Genomic DNA, 12,267 nt, shown 5'->3' with positions numbered 1-12,267 from the left:
AGGGGTGTGGTTAGGCTCTCTTCTTTTTCACTACGGTTAATTAGGTACATTTTTTTTAAATATACACAAGAAAGAAAGAAAGAAAAACACGCGCCCAGAGAGGGGACCGAACCCACGCCTTTCGATTACATGTCGAATGCCTTACAAATTCGGCTATATGGGCGACTGTGTTCTCCTTCACTTTCTGGGCTAATTAAATTTACTAGAAGTGTATCTGACTCTTGAGGGTGGTAGCCAGCACCACTCTGACTACACGGGGAGAAGGGGACCTTCTTTTCAACCCCCGGGGCGTGACTCGAACGTCTACAGCCTGTCATGAGCGGGTTACTGGCGGGAAGCCCTCTTATGCTACCTAGGCATCAAGGCTGCCAGAACCTAGACCCTCGCTAGGCTTTCGCAGAATAATATAGTAAGGAAATGAGGGGCTCGTTAAGGAAATACAGAAAGATAGGTCGGCAGTCTACAATGCCAAAGGAGGCATAGGGGTGTGGTTAGGCTCTTTTCTTTTTCACTACGGTTAATTAGGTACATTTTTTTAAAATATACACAAGAAAGAAAGAAAGAAAAACACGCGCCCAGAGAGGGGACCGAACCCACGCCTTTCGATTACATGTCGAATGCCTTACAAATTCGGCTATATGGGCGACTGTGTTCTCCTTCACTTTCTGGGCTAATTAAATTTACTAGAAGTGTATCTTACTCTTGAGGGTGGTAGCACACGCCACTCTGACTACACGGGGAGAAGGGGACCTTCTTTTCAACCCCCGGGGCGTGACTCAAACGTCTACAGCCTGTCATGAGCGGGTTACTGGCGGAAAGCCCTCTTATGCTACCTAGGCATCAAGGCTGCCAGAACCTAGACCCTCGCTAGGCTTTCACAGAATAATATAGTAAGGAAATGAGGGGCTCGTTAAGGAAATACAGAAAGATAGGTCGGCAGTCTACAATGCCAAAGGAGGCATAGGGGTGTGGTTATGCTCTTTTCTTTTTCACTACGGGTTATTAGGTACATTTTTTTTAAATATACAGAAGAAAGAAAGAAAGAAAAACACGCGCCCAGAGTGGGGACCGAACCCACGCGTTTCGATTACATGTCGAATGCCTTACCAATTCGGCTATCTGGGCGACTGTGTTCTCCTTCACTTTCTGGGCTAATTAAATTTACTAGAAGTGTATCTGACTCTTGAGGGCGGTAGCCAGCGCCACTCTGACTACACGGGGAGAAGGGGACCTTTTTTTCAACCCCCGGGGCGTGACTCGAACGTCTACAGCCTGTCATGAGCGGGTTACTGGCGGGAAGCCCTCTTATGCTACCTAGGCATCAAGGCTGCCAGAACCTAGACCCTCGCTAGGCTTTCGCAGAATCATATAGTAAGGAAATGAGGGGCTCGTTAAGGAAATACAGAAAGATAGGTCGGCAGTCTACAATGCCAAAGGAGGCATAGGGGTGTGGTTAGGCTCTTTTCTTTTTCACTACGGTTAATTAGGTACATTTTTTTAAAATATACACAAGAAAGAAAGAAAGAAAAACACGCGCCCAGAGAGGGGACCGAACCCACGCCTTTCGATTACATGTCGAATGCCTTACAAATTCGGCTATATGGGCTACTGTGTTCTCCTTCACTTTCTGGGCTAATTAAATTTACTAGAAGTGTATCTGACTCTTGAGGGTGGTAGCCAGCGCCACTCTGACTACACGGGGAGAAGGGGACCTTCTTTTCAACCCCCGGGGCGTGACTCGAACGTCTACAGCCTGTCATGAGCGGGTTACTGGCGGGAAGCCCTCTTATGCTACCTAGGCATCAAGGCTGCCAGAACCTAGACCCTCGCTAGGCTTTCGCAGAATAATATAGTAAGGAAATGAGGGGCTCGTTAAGGAAATACAGAAAGATAGGTCGGCAGTCTACAATGCCAAAGGAGGCATAGGGGTGTGGTTAACCTCTTTTCTTTTTCACTACGGTTAATTAGGTACATTTTTTTTAAATATACAGAAGAAAGAAAGTAAGAAAATCACGCGCCCAGAGTGGGGACCGAACCCACGCCTTTCGATTACATGTCGAATGCCTTACCAATTCGGCTATCGGGGCGACTGTGTTCTTGACTTTCTGGGCAATTTATATTTACTAGAAGTGTATCTGACACTTGAGGGTGGTAGCCAGCGCCACTCTGACTACACGGGGAGAAGGGAACCTTCTTTTCAACCCCCGGGGCGTGACTCGAACGTCTACAGCCTGTCTTGAGCGGGTTACTGGCGGGAAGCCCTCTTATGCTACCTAGGCATCAAGGCCGCCAGAAACTAGACCCTCGCTAGGCTTTCGCAGAATAATATAGTAAGGAAATGAGGGGCTCGTTAAGGAAATACAGAAAGATAGGTCGGCAGTCTACAATGCCAAAGGAGGCATAGGGGTGTGGTTAGGCTCTTTTCTTTTTGACTACGGTTAATTAGGTACATTTTTTTTAAATATACAGAAGAAAGAAAGAAAGAAAAACACGCGCCCAGAGAGGGGACCGAACCCACGCCTTTCGATTCCATGTCGAATGCCTTACAAATTCGGCTATCTGGGCGACTGTGTTCTCCTTCACTTTCTGGGCTAATTAAATTTACTAGAAGTGTATCTTACTCTTGAGGGTGGTAGCCAGCGCCACTCTGACTACACGGGGAGAAGGGGACCTTCTTTTCAACCCCCGGGGCGTGACTCGAACGTCTACAGCCTGTCATGAGCGGGTTACTGGCGGGAAGCCCTCTTATGCTACCTAGGCATCAAGGCCGCCAGAAACTAGACCCTCGCTAGGCTTTCGCAGAATAATATAGTAAGGAAATGAGGGGCTCGTTAAGGAAATACAGAAAGATAGGTCGGCAGTCTACAATGCCAAAGGAGGCATAGGGGTGTGGTTAGGCTCTTTTCTTTTTGACTACGGTGAATTAGGTACATTTTTTTTAAATATACAGAAGAAAGAAAGAAAGAAAAACACGCGCCCAGAGAGGGGACCGAACCCACGCCTTTCGATTACATGTCGAATGCCTTACAAATTCGGCTATCTGGGCGACTGTGTTCTCCTTCACTTTCTGGGCTAATTAAATTTACTAGAAGTGTATCTTACTCTTGAGGGTGGTAGCCAGCGCCACTCTGACTACACGGGGAGAAGGGGACCTTCTTTTCAACCCCCGGGGCGTGACTCAAACGTCTACAGCCTGTCATGAGCGGGTTACTGGCGGGAAGCCCTCTTATGCTACCTAGGCATCAAGGCTGCCAGAACCTAGGCTTTCACAGAATAATATAGTAAGGAAATGAGGGGCTCGTTAAGGAAATACAGAAAGATAGGTCGGCAGTCTACAATGCCAAAGGAGGCATAGGGGTGTGGTTATGCTCTTTTCTTTTTCACTACGGGTTATTAGGTACATTTTTTTTAAATATACAGAAGAAAGAAAGAAAGAAAAACACGCGCCCAGAGTGGGGACCGAACCCACGCGTTTCGATTACATGTCGAATGCCTTACCAATTCGGCTATCTGGGCGACTGTGTTCTCCTTCACTTTCTGGGCTAATTAAATTTACTAGAAGTGTATCTGACTCTTGAGGGTGGTAGCCAGCGCCACTCTGACTACACGGGGAGAAGGGGACCTTTTTTTCAACCCCCGGGGCGTGACTCGAACGTCTACAGCCTGTCATGAGCGGGTTACTGGCGGGAAGCCCTCTTATGCTACCTAGGCATCAAGGCTGCCAGAACCTAGACCCTCGCTAGGCTTTCGCAGAATCATACAGTAAGGAAATGAGGGGCTCGTTAAGGAAATACAGAAAGATAGGTCGGCAGTCTACAATGCCAAAGGAGGCATAGGGGTGTGGTTAGGCTCTTTTCTTTTTCACTACGGTTAATTAGGTACATTTTTTTAAAATATACACAAGAAAGAAAGAAAGAAAAACACGCGCCCAGAGAGGGGACCGAACCCACGCCTTTCGATTACATGTCGAATGCCTTACAAATTCGGCTATATGGGCGACTGTGTTCTCCTTCACTTTCTGGGCTAATTAAATTTACTAGAAGTGTATCTGACTCTTGAGGGTGGTAGCCAGCGCCACTCTGACTACACGGGGAGAAGGGGACCTTCTTTTCAACCCCCGGGGCGTGACTCGCACGTCTACAGCCTGTCATGAGCGGGTTACTGGCGGGAAGCCCTCTTATGCTACCTAGGCATCAAGGCTGCCAGAACCTAGACCCTCGCTAGGCTTTCGCAGAATAATATAGTAAGGAAATGAGGGGCTCGTTAAGGAAATACAGAAAGATAGGTCGGCAGTCTACGATGCCAAAGGAGGCATAGGGGTGTGGTTAACCTCTTTTCTTTTTCACTACGGTTAATTAGGTACATTTTTTTTAAATATACAGAAGAAAGAAAGTAAGAAAATCACGCGCCCAGAGTGGGGACCGAACCCACGCCTTTCGATTACATGTCGAATGCCTTACCAATTCGGCTATCGGGGCGACTGTGTTCTTGACTTTCTGGGCAATTTATATTTACTAGAAGTGTATCTGACACTTGAGGGTGGTAGCCAGCGCCACTCTGACTACACGGGGAGAAGGGAACCTTCTTTTCAACCCCCGGGGCGTGACTCGAACGTCTACAGCCTGTCATGAGCGGGTTACTGGCGGGAAGCCCTCTTATGCTACCTAGGCATCAAGGCCGCCAGAAACTAGACCCTCGCTAGGCTTTCGCAGAATAATATAGTAAGGAAATGAGGGGCTCGTTAAGGAAATACAGAAAGATAGGTCGGCAGTCTACAATGCCAAAGGAGGCATAGGGGTGTGGTTAGGCTCTTTTCTTTTTGACTACGGTTAATTAGGTACATTTTTTTTAAATATACAGAAGAAAGAAAGAAAGAAAAACACGCGCCCAGAGAGGGGACCGAACCCACGCCTTTCGATTACATGTCGAATGCCTTACAAATTCGGCTATCTGGGCGACTGTGTTCTCCTTCACTTTCTGGGCTAATTAAATTTACTAGAAGTGTATCTTACTCTTGAGGGTGGTAGCCAGCGCCACTCTGACTACACGGGGAGAAGGGGACCTTCTTTTCAACCCCCGGGGCGTGACTCAAACGTCTACAGCCTGTCATGAGCGGGTTACTGGCGGGAAGCCCTCTTATGCTACCTAGGCATCAAGGCTGCCAGAACCTAGACCCTCGCTAGGCTTTCGCAGAATAATATAGTAAGGAAATGAGGGGCTCGTTAAGGAAATACAGAAAGATAGGTCGGCAGTCTACAATGCCAAAGGAGGCATAGGGGTGTGGTTAGGCTCTTTTCTTTTTCACTACGGTTAATTAGGTACATTTTTTTTAAATATACACAAGAAAGAAAGAAAGAAAAACACGCGCCCAGAGAGGGGACCGAACCCACGCCTTTCGATTACATGTCGAATGCCTTACAAATTCGGCTATATGGGCGACTGTGTTCTCCTTCACTTTCTGGGCTAATTAAATTTACTAGAAGTGTATCTGACTCTTGAGGGTGGTAGCCAGCGCCACTCTGACTACACGGGGAGAAGGGGACCTTTTTTTCAACCCCCGGGGCGTGACTCGAACGTCTACAGCCTGTCATGAGCGGGTTACTGGCGGGAAGCCCTCTTATGCTACCTAGGCATCAAGGCTGCCAGAACCTAGACCCTCGCTAGGCTTTCGCAGAATCATACAGTAAGGAAATGAGGGGCTCGTTAAGGAAATACAGAAAGATAGGTCGGCAGTCTACAATGCCAAAGGAGGCATAGGGGTGTGGTTAGGCTCTTTTCTTTTTCACTACGGTTAATTAGGTACATTTTTTTAAAATATACACAAGAAAGAAAGAAAGAAAAACACGCGCCCAGAGAGGGGACCGAACCCACGCCTTTCGATTACATGTCGAATGCCTTACAAATTCGGCTATATGGGCGACTGTGTTCTCCTTCACTTTCTGGGCTAATTAAATTTACTAGAAGTGTATCTGACTCTTGAGGGTGGTAGCCAGCGCCACTCTGACTACACGGGGAGAAGGGGACCTTCTTTTCAACCCCCGGGGCGTGACTCGCACGTCTACAGCCTGTCATGAGCGGGTTACTGGCGGGAAGCCCTCTTATGCTACCTAGGCATCAAGGCTGCCAGAACCTAGACCCTCGCTAGGCTTTCGCAGAATAATATAGTAAGGAAATGAGGGGCTCGTTAAGGAAATACAGAAAGATAGGTCGGCAGTCTAAGATGCCAAAGGAGGCATAGGGGTGTGGTTAACCTCTTTTCTTTTTCACTACGGTTAATTAGGTACATTTTTTTTAAATATACAGAAGAAAGAAAGTAAGAAAATCACGCGCCCAGAGTGGGGACCGAACCCACGCCTTTCGATTACATGTCGAATGCCTTACCAATTCGGCTATCGGGGCGACTGTGTTCTTGACTTTCTGGGCAATTTATATTTACTAGAAGTGTATCTGACACTTGAGGGTGGTAGCCAGCGCCACTCTGACTACACGGGGAGAAGGGAACCTTCTTTTCAACCCCCGGGGCGTGACTCGAACGTCTACAGCCTGTCATGAGCGGGTTACTGGCGGGAAGCCCTCTTATGCTACCTAGGCATCAAGGCCGCCAGAAACTAGACCCTCGCTAGGCTTTCGCAGAATAATATAGTAAGGAAATGAGGGGCTCGTTAAGGAAATACAGAAAGATAGGTCGGCAGTCTACAATGCCAAAGGAGGCATAGGGGTGTGGTTAGGCTCTTTTCTTTTTGACTACGGTTAATTAGGTACATTTTTTTTAAATATACAGAAGAAAGAAAGAAAGAAAAACACGCGCCCAGAGAGGGGACCGAACCCACGCCTTTCGATTACATGTCGAATGCCTTACAAATTCGGCTATCTGGGCGACTGTGTTCTCCTTCACTTTCTGGGCTAATTAAATTTACTAGAAGTGTATCTTACTCTTGAGGGTGGTAGCCAGCGCCACTCTGACTACACGGGGAGAAGGGGACCTTCTTTTCAACCCCCGGGGCGTGACTCAAACGTCTACAGCCTGTCATGAGCGGGTTACTGGCGGGAAGCCCTCTTATGCTACCTAGGCATCAAGGCTGCCAGAACCTAGACCCTCGCTAGGCTTTCGCAGAATAATATAGTAAGGAAATGAGGGGCTCGTTAAGGAAATACAGAAAGATAGGTCGGCAGTCTACAATGCCAAAGGAGGCATAGGGGTGTGGTTAGGCTCTTTTCTTTTTCACTACGGTTAATTAGGTACATTTTTTTTAAATATACACAAGAAAGAAAGAAAGAAAAACACGCGCCCAGAGAGGGGACCGAACCCACGCCTTTCGATTACATGTCGAATGCCTTACAAATTCGGCTATATGGGCGACTGTGTTCTCCTTCACTTTCTGGGCTAATTAAATTTACTAGAAGTGTATCTGACTCTTGAGGGTGGTAGCCAGCGCCACTCTGACTACACGGGGAGAAGGGGACCTTCTTTTCAACCCCCGGGGTGTGACTCGAACGTCTACAGCCTGTCATGAGCGGGTTACTGGCGGGAAGCCCTCTTATGCTACCTAGGCATCAAGGCCGCCAGTAACTAGACCCTCGCTAGGCTTTCGCAGAATAATATAGTAAGGAAATGAGGGGCTCGTTAAGGAAATACAGAAAGATAGGTCGGCAGTCTACAATGCCAAAGGAGGCATAGGGGTGTGGTTAGGCTCTTTTCTTTTTGACTACGGTTAATTAGGTACATTTTTTTTAAATATACAGAAGAAAGAAAGAAAGAAAAACACGCGCCCAGAGAGGGGACCGAACCCACGCCTTTCGATTACATGTCGAATGCCTTACAAATTCGGCTATCTGGGCGACTGTGTTCTCCTTCACTTTCTGGGCTAAATAAATTTACTAGAAGTGTATCTTACTCTTGAGGGTGGTAGCACACGCCACTCTGACTACACGGGGAGAAGGGGACCTTCTTTTCAACCCCCGGGGCGTGACTCAAACGTCTACAGCCTGTCATGAGCGGGTTACTGGCGGAAAGCCCTCTTATGCTACCTAGGCATCAAGGCTGCCAGAACCTAGACCCTCGCTAGGCTTTCACAAAATAATATAGTAAGGAAATGAGGGGCTCGTTAAGGAAATACAGAAAGATAGGTCGGCCGTCTACAATGCCAAAGGAGGCATAGGGGTGTGGTTATGCTCTTTTCTTTTTCACTACGGGTTATTAGGTACATTTTTTTTAAATATACAGAAGAAAGAAAGAAAGAAAAACACGCGCCCAGAGTGGGGACCGAACCCACGCGTTTCGATTACATGTCGAATGCCTTACCAATTCGGCTATCTGGGCGACTGTGTTCTCCTTCACTTTCTGGGCTAATTAAATTTACTAGAAGTGTATCTGACTCTTGAGGGTGGTAGCCAGCGCCACTCTGACTACACGGGGAGAAGGGGACCTTTTTTTCAACCCCCGGGGCGTGACTCGAACGTCTACAGCCTGTCATGAGCGGGTTACTGGCGGGAAGCCCTCTTATGCTACCTAGGCATCAAGGCTGCCAGAACCTAGACCCTCGCTAGCCTTTCGCAGAATCATATAGTAAGGAAATGAGGGGCTCGTTAAGGAAATACAGAAAGATAGGTCGGCAGTCTACAATGCCAAAGGAGGCATAGGGGTGTGGTTAGGCTCTTTTCTTTTTCACTACGGTTAATTAGGTACATTTTTTTTAAATATACACAAGAAAGAAAGAAAGAAAAACACGCGCCCAGAGAGGGGACCGAACCCACGCCTTTCGATTACATGTCGAATGCCTTACAAATTCGGCTATATGGGCGACTGTGTTCTCCTTCACTTTCTGGGCTAATTAAATTTACTAGAAGTGTATCTGACTCTTGAGGGTGGTAGCCAGCGCCACTCTGACTACACGGGGAGAAGGGGACCTTCTTTTCAACCCCCGGGGCGTGACTCAAACGTCTACAGCCTGTCATGAGCGGGTTACTGGCGGGAAGCCCTCTTATGCTACCTAGGCATCAAGGCTGCCAGAACCTAGACCCTCGCTAGGCTTTCGCAGAATAATATAGTAAGGAAATGAGGGGCTCGTTAAGGAAATACAGAAAGATAGGTCGGCAGTCTACAATGCCAAAGGAGGCATAGGGGTGTGGTTAACCTCTTTTCTTTTTCACTACGGTTAATTAGGTACATTTTTTTTAAATATACAGAAGAAAGAAAGTAAGAAAATCACGCGCCCAGAGTGGGGACCGAACCCACGCCTTTCGATTACATGTCGAATGCCTTACCAATTCGGCTATCGGGGCGACTGTGTTCTTGACTTTCTGGGCAATTTATATTTACTAGAAGTGTATCTGACACTTGAGGGTGGTAGCCAGCGCCACTCTGACTACACGGGGAGAAGGGAACCTTCTTTTCAACCCCCGGGGCGTGACTCGAACGTCTACAGCCTGTCATGAGCGGGTTACTGGCGGGAAGCCCTCTTATGCTACCTAGGCATCAAGGCCGCCAGAAACTAGACCCTCGCTAGGCTTTCGCAGAATCATATAGTAAGGAAATGAGGGGCTCGTTAAGGAAATACAGAAAGATAGGTCGGCAGTCTACAATGCCAAAGGAGGCATAGGGGTGTGGTTAGGCTCTTTTCTTTTTCACTACGGTTAATTAGGTACATTTTTTTTAAATATACACAAGAAAGAAAGAAAGAAAAACACGCGCCCAGAGAGGGGACCGAACCCACGCCTTTCGATTACATGTCGAATGCCTTACAAATTCGGCTATATGGGCGACTGTGTTCTCCTTCACTTTCTGGGCTAATTAAATTTACTAGAAGTGTATCTGACTCTTGAGGGTGGTAGCCAGCGCCACTCTGACTACACGGGGAGAAGGGGACCTTCTTTTCAACCCCCGGGGCGTGACTCGAACGTCTACAGCCTGTCATGAGCGGGTTACTGGCGGGAAGCCCTCTTATGCTACCTAGGCATCAAGGCCGCCAGAAACTAGACCCTCGCTAGGCTTTCGCAGAATAATATAGTAAGGAAATGAGGGGCTCGTTAAGGAAATACAGAAAGATAGGTCGGCAGTCTACAATGCCAAAGGAGGCATAGGGGTGTGGTTAGGCTCTTTTCTTTTTGACTACGGTTAATTAGGTACATTTTTTTTAAATATACAGAAGAAAGAAAGAAAGAAAAACACGCACCCAGAGAGGGGACCGAACCCACGCCTTTCGATTACATGTCAAATGCCTTACAAATTCGGCTATCTGGGCGACTGTGTTCTCCTTCACTTTCTGGGCTAATTAAATTTACTAGAAGTGTATCTGACTCTTGAGGGTGGTAGCCAGCGCCACTCTGACTACACGGGGAGAAGGGGACCTTCTTTTCAACCCCCGGGGCGTGACTCGAACGTCTACAGCCTGTCATGAGCGGGTTACTGGCGAGAAGCCCTCTTATGCTACCTAGGCATCAAGGCTGCCAGAACCTAGACCCTCGCTAGGCTTTCGCAGAATAATATAGTAAGGAAATGAGGGGCTCGTTAAGGAAATACAGAAAGATAGGTCGGCAGTCTACAATGCCAAAGGAGGCATAGGGGTGTGGTTATGCTCTTTTCTTTTTCACTACGGGTTATTAGGTACATTTTTTTTAAATATACAGAAGAAAGAAAGAAAGAAAAACACGCGCCCAGAGTGGGGACCGAACCCACGCGTTTCGATTACATGTCGAATGCCTTACCAATTCGGCTATCTGGGCGACTGTGTTCTCCTTCACTTTCTGGGCTAATTAAATTTACTAGAAGTGTATCTGACTCTTGAGGGTGGTAGCCAGCGCCACTCTGACTACACGGGGAGAAGGGGACCTTTTTTTCAACCCCCGGGGCGTGACTCGAACGTCTACAGCCTGTCATGAGCGGGTTACTGGCGGGAAGCCCTCTTATGCTACCTAGGCATCAAGGCTGCCAGAACCTAGACCCTCGCTAGGCTTTCGCAGAATCATATAGTAAGGAAATGAGGGGCTCGTTAAGGAAATACAGAAAGATAGGTCGGCAGTCTACAATGCCAAAGGAGGCATAGGGGTGTGGTTAGGCTCTTTTCTTTTTCACTACGGTTAATTAGGTACATTTTTTTTAAATATACACAAGAAAGAAAGAAAGAAAAACACGTGCCCAGAGAGGGGACCGAACCCACGCCTTTCGATTACATGTCGAATGCCTTACAAATTCGGCTATATGGGCGACTGTGTTCTCCTTCACTTTCTGGGCTAATTAAATTTACTAGAAGTGTATCTGACTCTTGAGGGTGGTAGCCAGCGCCACTCTGACTACACGGGGAGAAGGGGACCTTCTTTTCAACCCCCGGGGCGTGACTCGAACGTCTACAGCCTGTCATGAGCGGGTTACTGGCGGGAAGCCCTCTTATGCTACCTAGGCATCAAGGCCGCCAGAAACTAGACCCTCGCTAGGCTTTCGTAGAATAATATAGTAAGGAAATGAGGGGCTCGTTAAGGAAATACAGAAAGATAGGTCGGCAGTCTACAATGCCAAAGGAGGCATAGGGGTGTGGTTAGGCTCTTTTCTTTTTGACTACGGTTAATTAGGTACATTTTTTTAAAATATACAGAAGAAAGAAAGAAAGAAAAACACGCGCCCAAAGAGGGGACCGAACCCACGCCTTTCGATTACATGTCGAATGCCTTACAAATTCGGCTATCTGGGCGACTGTGTTCTCCTTCACTTTCTGGGCTAATTAAATTTACTAGAAGTGTATCTGACTCTTGAGGGTGGTAGCCAGCGCCACTCTGACTACACGGGGAGAAGGGGACCTTCTTTTCAACCCCCGGGGCGTGACTCGAACGTCTACAGCCTGTCATGAGCGGGTTACTGGCGGGAAGCCCTCTTATGCTACCTAGGCATCAAGGCTGCCAGAACCTAGACCCTCGCTAGGCTTTCGCAGAATAATATAGTAAGGAAATGAGGGGCTCGTTAAGGAAATACAGAAAGATAGGTCGGCAGTCTACAATGCCAAAGGAGGCATAGGGGAGTGGTTAACCTCTTTTCTTTTTCACTACGGTTAATTAGGTACATTTTTTTAAATATACAGAAGAAAGAAAGTAAGAAAATCACGCGCCCAGAGTGGCGACCGAACCCACGCCTTTCGATTACATGTCGAATGCCTTACCAATTCGGCTATCGGGGCGACTGTGTTCTTGACTTTCTGGGCAATTTATATTTACTAGAAGTGTATCTGACACTTGAGGGTGGTAGCCAGCGCCACTCTGACTACACGGGGAGAAGGGAAC

The 12,267-nt window shown here is 47.5% G+C and overlaps 1 protein-coding gene and 1 non-coding gene across 2 annotated transcripts in view; one reads left to right on the top strand and one right to left on the bottom strand.

Moving 5' to 3' along the window:
* Positions 1-12,267, top strand: part of LOC144176020 (tachykinin-like peptides receptor 86C) — an 833,985-nt gene that overhangs the window by 18,482 nt on the left and 803,236 nt on the right. The window lies entirely within an intron of this gene.
* On the bottom strand, positions 2,494-2,565 carry Trnap-ugg (transfer RNA proline (anticodon UGG)). The gene has a single exon. It is a non-coding gene; the product is annotated as a tRNA-Pro (tRNA).

This window comes from Haemaphysalis longicornis, unplaced genomic scaffold, assembly GCF_048455015.1.
Source record: "Haemaphysalis longicornis isolate Haplotype H1 unplaced genomic scaffold, Haemaphysalis longicornis Haplotype H1 scaffold_1, whole genome shotgun sequence".
Taxonomy (NCBI): Eukaryota; Metazoa; Arthropoda; class Arachnida; order Ixodida; family Ixodidae; genus Haemaphysalis; species Haemaphysalis longicornis.
Note: the sequence above shows the minus strand (reverse complement) of the source record. Positions and strands in the feature narration are given on the sequence as shown.